The sequence below is a fragment of the Electrophorus electricus genome, chromosome 6, assembly GCF_013358815.1.
Source record: "Electrophorus electricus isolate fEleEle1 chromosome 6, fEleEle1.pri, whole genome shotgun sequence".
Taxonomy (NCBI): domain Eukaryota; kingdom Metazoa; phylum Chordata; class Actinopteri; order Gymnotiformes; family Gymnotidae; genus Electrophorus; species Electrophorus electricus.
Window position 1 is genome coordinate 15,159,506 of NC_049540.1, and position 20,930 is coordinate 15,180,435.

The following is a 20,930-nucleotide window of genomic DNA, read 5'->3' on the forward strand; positions in this document are numbered from 1 at the left end:
AGATTTATGTGGTCATACACTTTGGCTCTCCTGCTGGGCTTTTTCTTTTACAATCATTCTATACTTTTCTAAGTGATATTCAAACTTAAAATATATAGCTTCTCTACTTATAGGCAACAAGTCTCTAGTTCTTTAGTTGAGTAATTAAGACTACAGTGCATTGTTTCTCAACATTATACTTTGCTATGCTGATATAACCAAAGAATTCAATATGCATTAGAAGTCCACTAATAAACCTCCAAAATGCGTAATTGTCTCCAGTGAGAATTCCCACCAAATTCAGATGTCCCCTTAAATCATTGTGTTAATCTGATATATTCAAACAAACAGAATTAGAGTAGAGGGGAGCTAATATCTCAGGAAGACCTCATGCCTTCTACTTTCTGGCTCTCTTCTTTTAGCTAAGCCATTTTAGCTAGTTCTCTGTATTCTATTATTATTGTTATTATTAACAATTGATAGTATATTCTTGTTATTATACTATCTATATATTATTGTTATTATTATTATTATTATTATTATTATTATTATTATTATTATTATTATTATCATCATTATTATTATAACTGATGGTATATTCTTAATGCTAAAATTCCTGCTCATGTGCCCGTCAGACCAGCATGGCCACCAGGGACTCTCCAGCTGTATCTGACTAGTCAATTTGTATGCTGAGCTCTGCCAAGATATTTTTTTAAAAAAAAGGATGTTCCAAAGATGGGAGCAGTAGCACTCCCATAGTGACAGTTTAGTATATGGAATGGAAAATAATCTAGAGCGATGGGATATAAGTGAATGGGTTGGTATATAGAGGATGAAGTTTAAAGAGGTAGGAGTCCAAACATTCAGTGGTTTGTACATGATGACAAGGCGTTTAAATACAAAACACTCTGTAGTTGAAAGAGAACAGGAGTAATGTGTGCAAGATTTTGTTCAAGTTATTGGTCTGACTGCTGAATTACATATGTATTGCTATACATTGTAGAATTTAGCAAGAAGTCCAGAAAATAAAGAATTGCAATAATTTAGAAAATAAATGATGACTTCATGGACTTAACTGAATCATGAAAACTGAAAGATGGATGCAGAAGAGCAATGTTGCAGATGGAAGAATGCTGCTTTAATTATGGAGATCTTTGGAAGAAGAATGTGGGGTCAAACATTATTAACTTCAATAAAAACTAACATCCCCAAGGCAAGACAGAAATCACCTAGGGAGAGGCGTCCCTAGAAAGAGCAGCTTGTGCCAGTCAACATGATACCATGAGGAAATTTAATGGCAATCATTGATATCCTGAAGCCTAACAGGAAAATAAAAGCAGAATTAAGAAAAGCAGAATTAAGATAGATTTGATCAGATTTAATAAGCTCTAATAAAATAAGCAACAAATAAGGACTTATTTATAAAGTGAAGCATGACCACTCACAAAAAAAGTTGCCACAAGCACATCTGAACACCTTGGTGTTATCTTTTTCTAGCTAAGTAAAAACATTCTGCTGGTGCCAAATACTGACAACTGGGAAAAGAGTTCCAGAATAAGAACCACTGTTAAACTCAAGTGAACATTGTTAAGATATTATCTTATAACCATATGTTCTCTGGAGGAGGGTTATAACTAGCATGGTGGATAAATTCACAACCAAGACTCAACAACACAGTACCACTGGATTATTAAAGTTACACTTTATCCCCCCCCCCCCAAAAAAAAACCTAACAAACTACAAACCAAAGAACAGTTCAATATTAGGGCATTTATAAAGAAAGGACAAAAGTATCATTATTTTACACTGTTTTGAATTCAAGGTTTTTGTGTTTTTATATGGGTACTTCATAAATTCCACAATGTTCCATATATAATTGGGGCAGTGTGAAAAGATCATGACATCTAGTGGTGGCTGCAAGATAAGAACCAAGTGAATACCCCATCCCTCGCCAGTCCCTCTCTAAGCATGTTGTAGATGGTGGCAGTCAGGTGACAAACTATTTCCAAATGTCTTCCGCACTGTGTAGCCATATATCAACTGTTAAAATATTTATCGAAAGTAACCTTGACATTTTATTTAGTTAATCAGCCTGTAAACTATAGTTTATATTTTCCCTGCAAGATAGCAATAAAATTGTTAATTGTTCCACATTGTGGTAGTGCTTTATTATTATGGGTAGCTAGCTGCTTTGCACAGTAATACATGATCATATTAATAAAGTGATTATTAAAAAGCTGTTTTATTCTAGATGGCTTGTCTGATTGCAAGCTAGCATTAGCAGGAAAGTTCTTTTCCCCTCAATTTGTAAAGTGAAAGACCAGATAAACTACACAAAGACATAACACAGGTTAGAGATTTAAGCACCAAAGCTTTTGTTTATTTATTTTTTAAAACTTTTATTAGCAATAACTTTCATCAACTGTAGGCTGACCTGGATAATGTCACCCTGGGCTTTTTTAACCCAAGATAAATTCTAGTTTTGGTGCATAAATGTAAAATTACAATCCTGGTAACAATGAGATATGTTTCAACATTAACACAGGGCCATGTTCTAGCTAAAGCTATGAAAAAAGCTAATTGCATTTACACTGGTACGCTGGTTTACCTGTCCAGAAGAAAACAGGCAACTTCGGCATCACTCTGAAAACATCTGTCCCACATCAGCGATTTCCATCTGAGAAAGGACACATCAATGTTTATACTTGTTTTCTGTCATCACGTTTTTCCGCTTTCATTTTGCTTCTTCATGTTTTTGCTTCTTTGGCAATGAGGATTCCACCTCACTTGCTTATTCTTGTACTTATTTAATACATGTGATCCTCCATTTTTAAAAATTTGCGATCTCAAACTTCATAACAAACATGGGTATCCAGCATTGGCAGATTATTCTACTTTCCAAGTCTTCCAACCAGTGCACTACCAAATTCAATATGCATCTTCAAAGTAAAACACAAAAGGCACTCTAAAACCAGGGCAGTGGTAGCTCAGTGATTAAGGTACTTGACTAGTAATAAGGTGGTTTCCGGTTCAATAAATTACTCAACATTATCAACAAAATCAACTATTTAAAAAAAAAAAAAAAAAAAAAAAAAAAACTGTCTACAAATATTTTCTTGGTTGTTTTACTTTTTAAGCAGCATTAAACCAAGAGTGAATTAAAGACTTAACCTGAACAATCAAAAAGATAAAGGTCTGGGAGCATTTTATTAGAGGGCAAATAGTATTCTGAAAGTCATTTATAAATAAAATATATTATTATTATTAACTATATTTCATAAGTCATGCAAAATTAAAAAAAAAAAAGCTAGCTTTCCATGGAAGTATGATGTGCCTGCTCAAGCACCTGAAAAGGAACTATCCTAGTGGTGAATGAAGATTCTGCAGTAGCACAGTAACTTAACAGCACAAAAGGCAAAAATGTTATCAAAGTAAAAAATAAATAGAAGAAAATATACTTTGTTCCACTTAGGCTATATTTCAACATTTAACCTGATGAAATGCAAATACAAATTGCTTCGGTAATGTTTTTGGATCTGTCTGCTATCCTATTTTGATGCTGCTAATAAGCAGCAGGAATAATTAGCTGGACTTCTGTTTTTTGGGGGGGGGGCTTTTTTTGTTTGTTTGTTTTATGACCTATCTTATATTGGTTGGTATAATCTAGCTCTGATGGTATAATCTAAATATGATGTTACTATATTACATACATATCTGGATTTGGAGAAGTTCATCAAAAGGGTTAGGGTATTACCCAATTCACCAATGGCCACTATTACTAAATAATGGACCATCAGTAAAGGGATAAGACTGTCCACTCTATCCATCCACTTTACCATCTTCATCAAAACACTATCTACCACAATACATCAAACATATTCAGATTAAAGTTAATAGGACTCATCATAAAATTAAGTCTATATGCTGACAACATTCTCCTCTATCTACAAAATCCACTGATTTGAAAGACAATACTTAGGTGCACCTAATTTTTCCAATTATTTTTAGCCACACAATTACAAATGATCTCAAATTACAAATTATCAATTGGATACAACCCAATGACCAATGTAAATATACACCCCAATAGCCAATGTAAAAATAACATTTAGAATTTATTGTTCCCTTCATTTATTATTCCTTTTAATAGCAGCAACCCTGACAGTTTTATGGAAAGTATGTTTTGATTAAATGAAAAAAAAGAAACTTTTTTTTCCTGTATTGTCACATTGTACATCACGGTTCCCATGGCAACGCCACATGTTTTGACAACTTCCTATTTTTGCTAACTCATGTGTCCTTGTTTTGGTTCCATTTTGTTCCACCACCTTGTTTGTTTCTCCGCCTATCATTATGTTCACCTGTGTCTTTTATTTCATCATTAGTCTCTGTATTTAAGTCCCATGTGTTTTACCATTCTTTGTGAAGAATCTTCAACCTGTCTTGTGTTACTGAATGAACAACACTAACCAATACATCTCCCCGCTAAAAAATAGGGAAACGATTTCAATTTTACTCCCAGTTCCAACTTCAGGACCAAGATCTGCACTTTCACCATGACCAACAATACAATCCCCAACTCATTCAATATAAAATCCTCCTCTGATCACATCTCGCATGAAAGAAACTGCATCAAATGGGATTTGCAGACTCTCATACATGCTCGCAATGCTCCCTAAATGCAACTAATGCTTACCTTCACGCTACTTGGTACTGCATACCTGTACAATACTTTTGGCAACAAATAACTGAACGCTTTCTCTCTCAACTGGGCTGCCAAGTTCCAATTTTACTGTTGTTCTTTGCTTGCTAGGAAACCATATTGCACATACTATCCCCAGTCAATACATGCATTATTGTCACCGCTGTTGCAAAGAAAACCATAAAAAGCTCAAAAGATAAGTATAACAGGTGGACAAACAGAACCTATTCACCTTAGAAAAAATGTCAAGCAAATGTCATCATGTTCAAGACTGGGCCCCATTTATTATCTCACTCCATAAATATCCAAAAACATACCAGCCAACTTAATACACACATCCTCACTCTAACATGTAAGCACTCAGGCACAGCTACATCTTTTTTAGGTAATGATGCAAAAATGCAACAATGGTAAAAAAAAATTTAAAATGAAATCATCAGTGAGGTTGATAATGTCAAGTACTTGAGAAATATTTTAGATTCATAACTGAAATTTGATATAAAAATGCACCTGAAGTTTTTGTGGAAGATGATGGACAGTCTGCAAGAAGGCAATTATTCCAAAAGAGTGGAGAAGAGCAGAGGGTATCCTTATTCCAAAGGAAAAGGATTCTGTGCATATAGAAAATCTTCCCTCCACATGAAGAAGACTTTTTTCAGTGCGATAGTGTGGAAACTGGCAGCATACAAGTAAATAAACTAGTTGATACATCAGTACAAACAGCAGGCATTTCTGGATTTGTATGTTGTTTGGAGCATAATAGTATGATTTGGCATCAGATACAGGCAGCAAAGAAAGAAGGTGCAGTTGGAGAAACCAGTTAAGAGTTTAGGTAGATGGTATAGTGCAGCACTAAATAATAAATAGCAGGTTGTGGGGCTAAAAACTCTCTTGCCTAGAGAATAAGGCTATGGAGGACTATGTGCAGGAGGCTCTTAAGCAGGGGTTTATGCAACCCTCTACCTCCCCCCTTGCAGCCAGATTTTTCTTTGTGAAAAAGAAGGGAGGAGGTCTGTGGCCATGCATTGATTACAGGGCTCTAAACAAAGTAACCATGAAGTATACTTACCCTCTACCCTTGATCTCCATCACTCATGAGAGATTGCAGGGAGCGACTATATTCACGAAGTTGGACTTGAGGAGTGCATACAATTTGATTTGCATAAGGGAGGGGGATGAGTGGAAGTCTGCATTCATCACAGCACAGGGGCATTACGAGTATCTGGTTATGCCCTATGGCTTGGCCAACAGTCCCTCGGTATTCCAGGCATTCATGGATGAGATTTTCCGTGATATGAGAGACAGGTTCCTTAACGTGTACATTGATGGCATTCTTATTTACTCCCAGTCTTTATCAGAGCATCTCCAACACATCGCTACTGTTTTGGCCCAGCTCCGGCAACACAGGCTCTATGCTAAGGCTAAGCAATGTGAATTCCATCGGACGTCCCTGACCTTCTTAGGCTGTGCCATCTCCCCTGGCAAAATCTCCATCAACCCGGAGAAGGTTACAGCGGTTATGGACTGGCCCACACTGGTTACCATCAAGGACTTAAAGATTCCTAGGGTTTTCTAATTTTTATAACAGATTCATTAGGAACTTCGGCCCTTGACTAGTCTTCTCAAGGGGCAGGCTAGTGGACTCCACAGGCAGATGGACGATGGACTCCACTGGCAGAGGAGGCCTTCCAGAGACTGAGGAGGGTGTTCTGCTCCGGTACTGCACCAACCAAATCCAGCGCGCCCTTTCTTGGTGGAGGTAGATGCCTCTGAGGTATCAGTGGGAGCAGTGCTCTCCCAGAGACAGGGATCACCGGCCAAGTTATATGCTTGTGCCTTTTTTTCCAGGAAGCTCCAACCCACAGAACAAAATTATGATGTGGCAAATTGTGAATTGCTAGCCATAAAGTTGGCTATTGAGCAGTGGAGACATCGGCTAGAGGGAACCCATCATACCTTCTTTGTGCTCACAGATCACAAGTGGAGTATTGTAGCTCAGTGGTTAAGGTACTTGACCTGTAATTGGACAGTTGCTGCTTCAAGCCCTGCCACTGTTGGGCCCCTGAGCAAGGCCCTTAACCCTCAATTGCTCAAGCTGTACTCAGCCATAATTGTAAGTCACTTTGGATAAAAGCGTCAGCTAAATACCATAAATATAAATGAGTATTTAAGGACAGCCAAGAGACTGACAAGCGAGATGCACCCATTTCTTTTCATGATTTCAATTCTTGGTCTCCTACATCCCAGGCTCTAAGAACAGGAAGGCAGACGCACTACACGAAAAAGAGGAAAGACCAGAGAGTACAGGGAGCATTCTCCCAGAACAGTTTCCTAGCTCCTATTCGATGGGCTTTTCAACAGGAATTAGAGTAGGCCCTGAGCAAGGATCCTAGCCCAGCAGAATTCCCTCCAGAGAGACAATACGTACCCATGGGTCTGAGAGGTAACCTGGTAAGATGGGCACATACGTCTCTGTTTACAGGACACCCAGGGATTAAGTGGACCACCACGTTTTCCAAGAAGTATTGGTGGGGATCCCTGTCTGACAACGTACGGGATTATATTATGTCGTGTCCGACGTGCTCAGTCCCGTGCTCCGCAAGCTCTCCCCACTGGCGAGCTGCATCCCTTGCCGAAGGAGACCGCAGACGCTATATTTACCTTTGTGTTCTGAATTTTTGGCTTGCTGGAGGAAGTAGTATCTGACGGAGGTTCTCAGTGTACTTTGGTTTGTCTCGGATTATCATTTGGTTGGCTCTGAGTTCACTTACTTTTGTCTTAGATTCTGTGAAATTCAAGACTTGTCTAAATATAGTTGTTAGTTGCTTGGTAGCGGTAATTACTACAGGTGTAGTTTCGCTCTGACCTTAGGTGTGAATTGAGGGGCCGGCTCAGCATTTATTGAACTGAGTTAAATTAGGACGACTCCTAATCAACATCTGGAGGAGGTTTGGTGGTGTTCTCAATCAGTTCATCTACATCTCAGCTATAGGACTTCACAAACTCAGCCAAGTATCTTCTCATATCTCAATCCTTTATTTCATACATCCACAAATCAAGCATCTGAAATGTGCTTCACAATTCCTGTCCACATATCCCACAGATCACCTCGAAACAATCATAGACGTCACAATCTCAGCAACCTCACTGACTCACAACGCTTCACACCATCACATATAGTGGTGGCAGGAGGGCTCTGGAACTGCCAATCTGCTGTCCAGAAGGCTGACTTCATCTCAGCATTAGCATCCCTCCACTTCCTGGCTCTGACAAACATGGATCACCCCTGAGAACTCGGCGACTCCGGCTGCCCTGTCCTCTGCCTTTTCATTTGCCCATTCTCCGAGGCGTCTTGGCAGGGGTAGTGGCACAGGTTTACTAATGTCTCGTGAGTGGCGTTTCACTCCACTTTCCATCTCCTCTTTTGAATGTCATACCATTACAGTGTCTTTCCCCAACAAACTTATCATTGTCATCTACCGCCCTCCAGGTTCCCTAGATCACTTCATTGATGAGCTCAACATCCTTCTGAGTCAATTCCCCATTGAAGGAAACCCATTCCTTGGTGACTTCAACCTTCCATCAGACAAGCTGTATTCCTCCTGCATCCTTCCACTGTTGACAGCATTTGACCTCAACCTCAATCACTCTCCTCTGACTCACAAAGCGGGCAATGGTCTGGACCTGATCTTCACCCGTACCACAACATCCGACATCGCAGTCACCCCCCTCCAACTCTCGAACCATCGCTTTCTATCCTTCTCTCTCTCCCTTCCTTCTTTTTCCATCCAGTCCTCTCCAACATGTTCCTCCTTCCTCTGTCGCAATATGCACTCCATAACTCCCTCTTCCCTTACTTCTACCATTTTATCCACCCTTCCTCACCCTCACTCTCAATCCTCTCTCTTTGGATAGTTACAAATCCTTTCATTTCTACACTCTCCTCATCAATGAATCTTCTGTGCCCTCTCTCCTCTAGACCCGCTAAGTCCTCCCCACCTGCCCCCTGGCTAACAAACACTTTGCTGCCACAGGAGAGAACTAAGGACTGCAGAGAGGCGGTGGAGGAAATATTGCGTAGATTCAGACCTTAGCTCATACATGTCTCTCCTTTCTAAGTTCTCACTGGAAGTGACATCTGCAAAGTCATCCTACTACAGAGAGAAATTCAAATCATCATCATCTGATTCATGCAAGCTCTTCACTATTTTTTCTTCTCTCCTTAATCCTCCCCCTCCCCCTTCCTTCCATCTCTTACTTCAGAGGATTTTATCACCTTCTTTGAGAAGGATGCAGCAATCCGCCAGTCATTTTCCTCTGTTCCCACCCTTCCAACCAACGTGCATTCCCCAACATCCAACTCTCTGACTTCTTTTTCTTCTCACTCCACAGATTAAATCCTTCAACTCCTGACCTCCAGCAGTCTGACTACATGTCCGCTGGATCCAATTCCTTCTGCTCTGCTCCAGACAATCGCAAGAGATCTGCTTCCTTTCATCTCTGTCATCATCAACAACTCCATATCTTCTGGATACGTGCCTACTGCATGCAAAACCGCCAGGGTGGTACCAATCCTAAAGAACGCCACACTTGACAGCTCCAGCGTTACCAACTACAGACCGGTATCACTCCTCTCTTTCCTCTCAAAAGCCCTTGAATGAGCAGTTTATAATCAATTGTCTCTTTTTCTCACCCAGAACCAGCTGCATGATCCCAAATCAGTCTGGCTACAAACCGGCACATTCTACAGAAACGGCCCTCATAGCGGTGATTGAGAAAGTTCATGCTGCTAAAGCTGCCAAAGAGTCATCTGTTCTTCTTGATTCTTCTAGACCTTTCAGCAGCCTTTGACACAGTGAACCACAACATTCTTCTCTCTGTTCTTTCCAGGCTTGGTGTGACTGGCTCTGCTTGGAGATGGTTTCAGTCCTATCTGGATGGACGATCCCATCAGGTGACATGGAGAGGATCCACATCCAAACCGTGTAGACTCTCCACGGGTGTTCAACAAGGCTCAGTATTGGGCCCCTTCTCTTCTCTTTGTATACTTGTTCTCTTGGGGATGTAATATCTTCTCATGGTTTCTCCTACCACTGCTATGCTGATGACACTCAATTATTTCTCTTTTCCACCCTCTGACACGCAGGTCTCCAGACACATCTCGGCATGCTTGACTGACATTGCGTCATGGATGACAGCCCACCACTCAACCCCAGTAAAACTGAGCTTCTGTTCATCCCAGGTAATCCCAATCCTTACCATGACCTCACTGTTTCCTTTGAGAACTCCCTGGTATCACCATCCGAAACTGCCCGTAGCCTGGGCGTAACTTTGGACAACCAGTTGTCGTTCTCAACTCATGTTTCTAACCTAACCCGGTCTTAGATTCCTCCTTTGTAACAGAAGAAGGATTCATCCCTTTCTTTCACAGGAAGCTACCCAGGTGCCTGTGCAGTCTCTTGTGATCTCAAAGATAGACTACTGCAACTCGCTACTTGCTGGTCTTCCTCTAAAAGCCATCAAACCTCTACAACTTGTCCAGAATGCAGCAGCACGACTGGTCTTCAATCTTCCGAAGTTCACACATTACTCCACTGCTGCGCTCCCTTCATTGGCTCCCTGTAGCTGCACAGATCAGATTTAAAACCTTGATGCTTGTCTACAAAGCCAAAAATGGACCAGCCCCTTCATACATGTGGTCAATGGTCAAAGCCCGACCCGTACCTTGAGTACTTCGAACCTCAAGTACGGCTCGGCTGGAAATACCTTGCTTCAGGTCTCATGGACGACAAGCATCGAAACTATTTTCTGTCCTGGCTCCAAGATGGTGGAATGAACTCCCGCTTGCTGTCCGGACAGCAGTCTCCCTTGCAGTCTTCAAACGCAGACTGAAGACCCATCTATTTGCAGAATGTTTAAAGGACAACTGACACTGCTCCCTTATTGACTGACTAATTTAGTACTTATTGTAGGGCACTGTTTATGTTGTTTAACAAACTCTAGCACTTATTGCTTATAGCACTTATCATTGTTTAAGATAAACAATGTATTTTGCACTTCTAGTTATCAGCATTCATCCCTGTATTCTAGTTCATTGGTATGTTTAATTCTAACCTACTATACTGTACTTGGATATATTCTATGAGTAAATGACAAAGCACTTTTGTAAGTCCCTCTGGATAAGAGCGTCTGCTAAATGCCGTAAATGTAAATGTAAATTTACATCTTGGAGACAGTTCTGAGAGAAGCTCAATATCTTCACCAACCTCTCCTCAGGCAATCACCCACAGTCCAATGGGGAGGCAGAGAGGACTAACCAGGAGTTGGGAAGATTCCTCAGGCAGTATTGCACTACACACTCAGACTGGTCACAATACTTACTGTGGGCAGAGTATACACGCAATTCCCTGAAACACTCCTCTACACAACTGACTCCTTTTTAATGTGTCTTAGGTTTCCAGCCAGCCTTCTTCCCACAGACTCCCACAGACCTTCTTGCACTGGACCTCTGGTTTAATAACAGTGCCAAGACCTGGGAGGAGGCACACATTCAGTTACACCACGCCATCCGATCACAACAGAGGTTTGCAAACCGCCATCATCGTCCCGAACTGATGTTCTGTCCTGGCCAAAAGGTATGGGTATCCACTCGGAACATGAGATTGGAGTTCTCTTGCCGGAAATTGAGTCCTCGTTACATCAGCCCCTTCAGGGTGCTCAGGAGAGTCAACCCGGTGCAACTCTCTTCTAACTACCACATTAACTCTACTTTCTATGCCTCGTTACTTAAGCCAGTACACCATAGGCCCTTCTCGGCGTGCTCTGCCCGTTACCCCTCCAGCCCCTCTGGGTTTTGAGGGTCAGCCTGCCTATGTGGTACAGGAGATCCTGGAATCCTGCAGACGTCAGTCGGTTGCAGTACCTCATCCATTGGGAGGAGTATGGGCTGGAGGTGCAGTTGTGGGAGCCACTCAGGAACATTCTGGACCACTCACTCATCACGGCTTTCCACACCTCCCATCCGGCTCGCCCTGGTCCTAGGGGCTGGGGTTGGCTGAGGGGGGCTCGGGCCAGGTTGTCTAGCCGCTCTTCGGAAGGGGGATTCTGTGACTAAAAACTGTCAACCCACCAGCCTTTCCCCACCCAGACAAAGATCACCTTTGCCTGAGTACTGATAGGCTACACCTGTCTCTCATTCCGGTTTCCTTTATAACCTCCCCGTTTCCAGATGCTACTTGTGGAGTATTGTATTATTCTCATGCATACCAAACATTCCTTGTTGTTTATCCTGGATATTGACCTCTGCTTCCTCTCTACACAACTCCTCACTCTTAGCCCTTTGAATTACTTCAGATTCTGCCTGTTGATTTTGATGCTGGACTGTACCCTCAACTCTCTGCTTTGCCATTCCCTTTTCACCAACAACTGCCCTAGCAACTCACCTCATAACTCCTTCCTGCCCGTGTTTCAATAAAACTCTCGCACTTGGATCCACAACATCTTGTGTCCTTACGTTTCATTACAATCATATTAATAATGTGAATTTGGGCACTTCCTGTGTATGACTGACAGGGTACATCTGACATTCTCCGTGAGCCTTTAGTGATCCATATTATTTATGCACTCAAAAACAATCTCAGTAAGAAATTACAATGCAGAAGATATTTAGACTAATATTTTTTAATTATTTTATATTTTCCTTAAGCATATTTAACCTCAGTTAGTCAAAGGGGCCATTGATATAGATTGCCTATGTTTCTACCATTGGCTGCTTTCCCTACTTTTTAAGGTCATGAGAACTTTGAATTTGTAGTGTAACAGTTTAGTGGATATATAGCATTGAAATCCTCATTCAAGTATACACAGTTCTTTGTTCATATTCAGCAAAGCCTTGTATTTGGTGGCTTTGTAGCAGCCATCCTATATTGTCTGTTATCATTCAACATGCTACAGCCTAAATGGCATTTTTATTTCCTACAGTTTCATTCCTTTCCACTGTGTGCATGAACATGCAGCTTAATAAGACGATGCAGGTTGAAGGTTATATTCTGATTCCCATGTATTCATTTGAATGGTCTCTGGCTTACTATTGAATTTTACAGCATTTGGCAAACACCCTTGTCCAGAGCGACTTACAGAAGTTCTTTGAAGTATCCATAAAGTACATATCCTTGTGTGAGGAAAGAAGACAGTAAAGATTTTTAAGCATATATGAGATAGTGTTTACTTAGTGAAAAGGTGGGTCCTCAGTCTTCATTTGAAGACAGCCAGTGATTCAGCTATATGGACAACCAGTGGAAGCTCTTTCCACCATCTGGGTGCCAGAACAGAGAAGAATCTTGATGCATGTCTTCTTTGCATCCTGAGGGATGGTGGTTCAAGTCACGAAGTATTACAGGCTTGAAGGCAGTGTGATACAGAAAGGGGTTTGATTAGTGCTTTTAGATATGTGGGAGCTGGTCCAGTTATGGCTTTTTAGGAGCGCTTGTGTTTTAAATCTGATGTGAGCCACTACAGTGAGCCAAATGGAGGAAACACAGCAGTTGGGGTGACATGGGAGAACTTCAGAAGGTTGGAAATAAGCTATGCAGCTGCAGTCTAGATGAATTGCAGAGCTTTGATGGCACATAGGGGAAGGCCTGCTAGGAGCAACTTGCAGTAGTCCCATCTCAAGATAACAATATGAAGCAAACCACTGTCATATTGTGCCAGTAATCCCAAGATTTGTGAGGATGTACACAAGGATCTTATAGTTGACTGTGTCAAAGGCTGCGGAGAGAACAAGACGAATCAGGACGGATGACAACTTGTCTGATCTTGCTAATGGCTACATATGCTGTTTCTGGGGAGTGTGCTGCCTTAAACACAGACTGATGATCATGTAGTTTATTCCTTGTAAGAAAGACAGACAACTGATTGTAAACAGAACATTCAAGTATTTTATAAAGAAAAGACAGAAGCAATACCAGACTGAAGCAATAAGAAAGGATGGAATCAAAGGGTAAGTGGTAAGTTTACAGGCCAAGATAAGTTGTTAGATTTCTTCTGTGGAAAGCAGGGAAAACATTAAGGATGCAGAAGAGGTGATGGGTGCTGTAATTTATAAGTAGTGGTAGGAAGAAAGGATTGACAGGTTAATCTTTTCATCAAACAAATGAGCAAAATTATCAGCAAGGAGAAATAACTGTAGGAGGAGAGGAGGATTATGAAGAGCAGAAAGATGCTATGGACATTTGCATGAGTCAGATGCATATGGTGCCATCTTTTCCTTGCAGAATGCCTTAGTAGCAGTCACATTAGCTTCACATAAAACTTGTGATTTCCTCCAGTGCTCTTAATTCTTTTCAGTTGCCATGTAGGATATCCAACAACCCAAGGAGAGGAGTGAGAAGAAAAACAAGGCATATTAATCTATTACAACATACCTAGTAAAATTCCCAGCAATGTTGTCAGTTAATGTACAAAATTTATATAAGGCACTTTGATTTTAGTCTCATAAAATGAATTGTAAACAACCCTTTTAAATGTTACTAGGGGTGTAATAGTATGCATATGTTAAGGTTCACTGCATGCATTCAAATGGAGAACACACAGTAGCCCATTTGCGAAAGTAATGCTGAACCAAATTTCACATGCGCATGTTCCACCTGGAAATCTTAAGTTGTAAATTGTTAGCAACATGCCATGCTTATCTTAAGCTTAAGTGAATGCAAATGACACAAAGATTCTTTCAAATCAGCTGTGTGGGAAAACTTCAGGTTTCCAGTGAACTAGCTATAAACCTGCAATGTAGAGCAAATGATTGATGGATGGATGGATGGATGGATGGATGGATGGATGGATGGATGGATGGATGGATGAAGTTCAACAGTTGTAGGGTATGTGTGCAAAATCATACGAGTATTTTAATATACTAAACTAATACTAATATGCTCTATTTGCTGAGGACACTAAAGAAAATTTATCCCCCTACCACCATCCTCGCCATGTTCTACAGAGAGACAATAGAGAGCATCTTGAGCAGCTGCATCACTGCCTGGTTTCTGAATTGCTCCATCTCGGACCACAAGACCCTGCAGAGAATATTGAGGATAGCCAAAAAAAAATTTTTTTTAAATCATCATCAGTGTCTCTCTCCGCTTCATCATGAACATTTACAATACACGCTGTCTCTGCAAAGCTACCAGTATTGTGGATGATCCCACACAACCCTCACACAAACTACTCTCTCCTACTGTCTGGGGAGAGGCATCGAAGCATTTGGGCCCTTACATCCAGACTGTGCAACAGTGTCTTCCAATATGTTCTTATATTATTGTATTGGCTTCTGTATACTATAAGCATATCTGTTAAAATATCACAATTTGGTACATCCTTTGCACATCCACTCAGTCAAGTGTACTGGTCAGTGTTGACCTATATGTCATATGTATTTCATATGTATTGTTTACACTTATGTTCTTCTCTTGTGTTGCACCATGATCCAGGAGGAACATGATTTAGTTTGACTGTATACATGTAATAGTCAGCTGAAATGACAATAAAGGCCTCTTGACTGGACTTTTAACACATCACCAGATGTAGAAATTGTTTAAATTTCACTTTTATGCCTTTGACAGACACTCTTATTCAGAGCAACTTATACTTTGTCACCTTACAGTGGTGGGAGACTGTAGCATTAGATGTCTTACCCTAGTCTTTCCCACAGATTCTTATAGATATAGCATTGCACACATTACTGGATAGGGGAATGAACCTCCTTTTCCCCCATGGGAGAGGCAGCATTGTTACTGACTGCACTATACCAACCAACCAATCACTGGAGCTAGGCCAAGAAAACCCCACAGGAGTTTAACTACTTTTCCAGAGTGCTTTTCTAGATGAGAAAACAGGCCAAAACAAACAGAAGCAATTGGAATTTACACTTGATCAGGTTGGGGTTAACCTTTGAATGTTGACATATTGCCTAAGTGGAACAAATAGAAATGTATTAGTATTGTATTCATTTTGTACATTAATAACTTGAGATGCTTTTCGGTTTAGTAGCCAACAAGTCACATTTTAGTGCTTACACTACAGGCTCCACCAACTACAAAGGGGGAACTATAATGACACTAGATGGAACAAACTGTAACTTGCACTACTGTCTGTTCAAAATAAATGAAAAGAACCCTAGATGTTATGCATGTGTTTTTTCCCTGTTTTTTCCCCCCACCACCACCCCTCATTGGAGAACATTGAGAAATTATTAAAAAAAAAAAAAAAAGTTCTAAATGTGTCCAACTATAAGGGGGGTATAAAACAAATGAACAGAAATAAATAACATGGGGAAAACAGGGGAATAGGAGAAAGAGGGAAAAAAAATGTATGTATATGGGTATATGCAAGTGCATGTATGTCTGACTATATATGCACAAGTATTAGAGTGGGATATTTCTAGTTTATGGATTGGGTCTGTATGTTTATCAAAAGGCACAGTGGTTCTGTTATTGATCAATTCTGAGAATTTTTCCTTTGATATATAGTCTTATCAATAGATTTTTCCAGTGGGTGATACTCATAAATAGTAAAACAAAAAATAGCATTAGTATGTTTTGGGTTTTTTTTGCCAATTATTAATGTTATACAAAGTATCCTGTTTTTTTCTACTGTCATATTGGTTGATTATGTCTCCTAGGAGACAAAGATGGTGTTGGATGCATAGGTTTATTTAAAGCATGGAATATGTAGGTGATGACCGTGTCAAAATTGGTTGATAGGTGTGTACTATCACATGGTATGAATGTAATTGTCAGTTGTGTATTGAGTTTAGTATGTACAGATTGCTGAGCTTGTGAAACCCATTTTAATCATCATCTTATGTATTGTGCAATGTACACTGTATTATTTTGTACTGAATGCACTGTAGGTTAGTATTGCTGGTCATGTGGTAGTTATTACGCATTTTAATCTAAAATTCAGCACTGGGGCTAGTAATAAATCTTCCTCCCATAGTCTTGGTGAGAGTGTAATTGTGTAGTTTGACTTGGCTATTATTTTGTATATCTTAGATAATAGGATTTTTTTTTGTTTTATTAGAATGGTTTATAAATTCTGATACGGATGTAGGCAAGTTTAGCATATCTGAATTGATTTTTAAATACAGTTGATCTTAACTGTAGGAACTGGGTGCTGTCTATACCATATTTTTGGGATAGTTGTGGAAGTGACATGAAAGCAGTGTCATGATAAATGTGCAAGATGTGTGATGCCTTTTTATCCAATATGTAGAGTTTAATATTTTTTGTTGATGGTAAAGTACGGATTGTTCCAAATGGGAGATTGAATAGTTTGTGTGAGTGTGGAGTTTGTCATCTTCTGGAATTTCCACCAGGCTATTAGTGTCATGGCCACCGTCAAACTGTTGAAACTTGGATGTTTTTTGATTGATTCACTGATAAATGGTAAGTCTGTGATTTTTATATCTCTGCATAATGTTTGTTCTGTCTCATATACTGGGTTTTATCCATTTTATTACACATTGTAGTTGATTTGCAATATAATAATGGAAAGAATTGGGGCTTATAGGCCACCATGTAACTGAGTTCTGTAATGATGCGAGTTTGATTCTAGGTGATTTATTTTTCCAGTAGAATCCAATTATGATGGTGTCCAAAGATTTAAACCAGGCTCGGGGGCTGGATGGGAATCACTGAAAATAAATTATTTATTTTTAGGTAATATTTTAATTGTAGCTATTCTTCCAGAGTGTAAGGGGCAAATTTGTCCATCAGTGAAGTTCTTCACCTAATATTAATCCAATTATTAAAACAATAATTTTAAATAACTCTGACGACTGGGGGGAGAGACTCTAATACCCAGATATGTAATGTGATTGGTATTCAGGGGGGATGGCTAATGTTTTAATTGCATCATAAATTTTGCTCATGTTTAAAGGGAGGACTGTAGATTTTGTCCAATTGATAGAGCAGCTTTTAATAGTTCCCATAATTGAATTGAGTGGTTCTTGTAAGAAATGCAGAATGTCACCTGCCTAGAGATTAATTTTATGTTCCATGTGTGTTGTATGTTTGTGTGTGTGTATTCCCTTTATATTTATATTTTTGGCATATTGCTGCTGCTATCGGTTCAAGGAAAATAGAGAAGAGGTAAGGAGAGAGTGAGCATCCTTGTCTAGTGCCTCAATGCAATGTAATTGGTTGAGCTATTATGCTGTTAGTGATAACTGTGGCCTTAGGTGGTGTGTAAAGAATCTGGAACCATTTAATAAAGGATAATATAAATATAGCTTCTCAAAAAAGATTCTGAAAATATGATTCACCTATAGAAATCATTGTGTGGTCTTCCCTGTTGTTTTTATGACTGGGATTGTTTTTACTTTGCTTCACTTATTGAGATTTGCTAGATAATTTCCAGATTTATTACTGAATTCAATATTTTCATGTTTGAATCTTTTTAGCAGGATTTTTTTTTTAACTCAAATTTTTCCCCCTATTGTACCGAACAATACTAAAACAATGGTACTAAACAATGATGTCCAAACTGTGGTGTGAACCAAACCATGACTTCTGTGTACCCTTACACCTCTAAATGCTATTGTTCCTGATCTTGTAACCACAATTTGGATTTTACCCTTTGCTCCTTTAAAAAGAAAAATGGACAAAGTATGAAGAAACTGAACAATTTGGCTGTGTTCACAAGGCTACAGGCATTCCACCCATTGTTTACTGACTATTAAAAATATCATGTTCATTGTTACACTTATTCTGCTTGACCAATCTTTTTTTCAAAACTAAACTGAAATTCTAAAATTACATAGTATAGAATTTGATCAAGATTTGTAGTATTTTGTAGAGTGTAACTTTCAACAAACATAATTGTAATTGCACAGGTTAAAACCAGCTTTAGTCACAGTGTAGAATTTTCTTAAATACCAATTAAGGTTGGAGTTCATGACCTTCTCCCTCTGGATTCTCTGGAAACTGCACAACAGCAATCTCCATTTTTCCATGTAGGGATGCAGTGTGCAAGGAACCGAGTAATCTGGCCGAGTAACCCACTTGGTAAACATGTGACATTGCTACCTTTACTGCTGCTTCTAGCATGTTTGTAACGTCATCAGACATGGTGGAAATGTATCGTACAGAACATGGCACTGCTGACCATTACTAAGGAAAGCAACTATCTACTTTTGGCTCAGTTATGAATTTAGCTGCACATAGATGTGCTAGTTAGTTTTTCTTTCTTTCTTTTTCATTTATTTCTATAGTCTCATACCCTCTTACATTATTAGGTGGAGACTTCAACTGTCTAAATGTTGATTAGTTGCCCCCCCCCCCCCCATATATTTGGAAAGTTACATTGCAAATTATTTGAATGTAGAGTATAGATTACATATTTTATATTGACATCTTTAAAATATAATTTAATGTTCTATAGGTATTTAACATATGAATAAATCCCTCATCTGTTAGTATTTCTGTCAACCTTATAGAGACCCCTCCAGTAGACATTAAAATTCATTGACTAAATTCATACTTGATTAAACCATTAAATCCTTACTGAGCAGTCCCCAAATTGTGCACTTTCCTACTAACCAGTGGAAATATTCTATGGCTATAAATAAAGAGATAAAGAAATACATGATCAAGCCTCTATTTCAAGATAACACTTTTTGGCTGGTGCAACAAAATGTCCAAGAATGATCCATGTTTTTCTTTTCTTTTTTTTTCTTTTTAACCAAATGTCACCAGGTTATTACAAACTAAATAGTGGATAGTCTTTAATATAAGACAAGAGTACATAAAATGTCAGACAGGAATAACACAAGGAATAATACAGCTCATTTCATTTTACCTATTTATACTTTCTCAGGGGCCATAGCAATTTAAGTGGTGTGATTCACAGATAGGACATTATCGATTATCCACAGGAGACAGAGTCCATGACAACTGCTTTTCCCTGTAACCATACAAGAAATACACAATCCAAGATATTTTACAGAATACATATAATGCTAGTAATACTAAATAAAATTGATTAGTGTTTCACCTGTGTGTGTGAAATGTCAGTGCTTTAGGATCATATTTTTATTACTTCTTGTAGTGTAAATAGATTTAAAGACTCTTGTCTCAAAAGAAATTGTCTCATAAAATTGGCAGAATTAACAATATAAATTGAGATGTCGAGATATTGTGATTTGAACAGTTTCCTTAAATTATAGTCTTAGCAATGGTCAGATTGGTAAACTGAAGAATGTGGATTATTTTTTCCTTTGTTGAGGATGATTTTGTAGAAGAGTTCAGAGATGGTGTGCAGGTCTCCCTAGTCCACATCTTCAATAGCAACAACACTTATTATTGTTAATCCTACAATCGAACAACTACACAAAGAGCTGCTAGTTTGCGTCAGCTCTGGACTTCCAGTTGTATAATGTGAGGCTGTCGCACACAGGGCTCTCTCTCAAACATTTTATCTATAGTTACTTTGATATATTGCATGATTAGAAAGACAGAAATAATTTTATTACTGTCGCTACTCTTGTTGCAGAGCTGAAAAATGCCACAGTATCTTAACAGAAGAACCGACTTCTTCTTTGAACACTTTTCTGGGCCTTTTGGCCCAGAACATGCTCTATACAGAATATCCAATATGCTGGAGGCACACATGATCATTCTCAATCATCATGTCAAGACCACACATTGGACCATGGTGACAGGATTACTTCTCTGGAAGGCAAGTTGATATGCTACCATTTGAACATACTACACTTACAGCCAAGATGGAAAATTTAGAAAACTTCAAATGATACCAGCATATACAAATTGTGGGCTTGCCTGATGGCCTCAAGAAGCACGAGCCAACAGAATTAATCTCCCATATTTCCTAAGCCACCAGAGTTAGATGGAATGCCAATAGAACACCAACCACAAAGCCTTTACCAGGAAAGCATACACAGCCCCTTGTGGTCTGTTCCATCAATATGGGGACAAAGCTCTCCACTTGAAACACCTCTTTGTGGAATACCAAGTTGAAACTCTAGTTTTTGCCTCATCTGTTAGCAGACTAAGCTTTGAAAAACACGCTACATTTAATGATATCCAGCTCTATAAAGAGGGCATAACCTTTAGGCTGTTCCATCATGCTCACCTATGCATATCTGATGGGAAAATCCATATGTTCAATAAACTAAAGGAGGCTGTCTTTCTACAGTGCCATGCATACCATACTGCTTGTTCCTGAAATGGTG

The 20,930-nt window shown here is 39.3% G+C and overlaps 1 protein-coding gene across 11 annotated transcripts in view; it reads right to left on the bottom strand.

Annotated features, from left to right (window-relative positions):
- Positions 1-20,930, bottom strand: part of jade2 (jade family PHD finger 2) — a 76,030-nt gene that overhangs the window by 49,457 nt on the left and 5,643 nt on the right. For 6 of the 11 annotated variants that reach the window (XM_027008343.2, XM_027008345.2, XM_027008341.2 and 3 more), the window contains exon 2: positions 2,588-2,656. The exons of 3 other annotated variants lie outside the window; for them this stretch is intronic. The gene's annotated coding sequence lies outside the window, so the exon portion shown is untranslated. Of the gene's footprint in view, positions 1-2,587; positions 2,657-19,537; positions 19,643-20,930 lie in introns of all 11 variants that reach the window. 2 more of the 11 variants (XM_027008348.2, XM_035527200.1) reach the window with 1 other exon arrangement.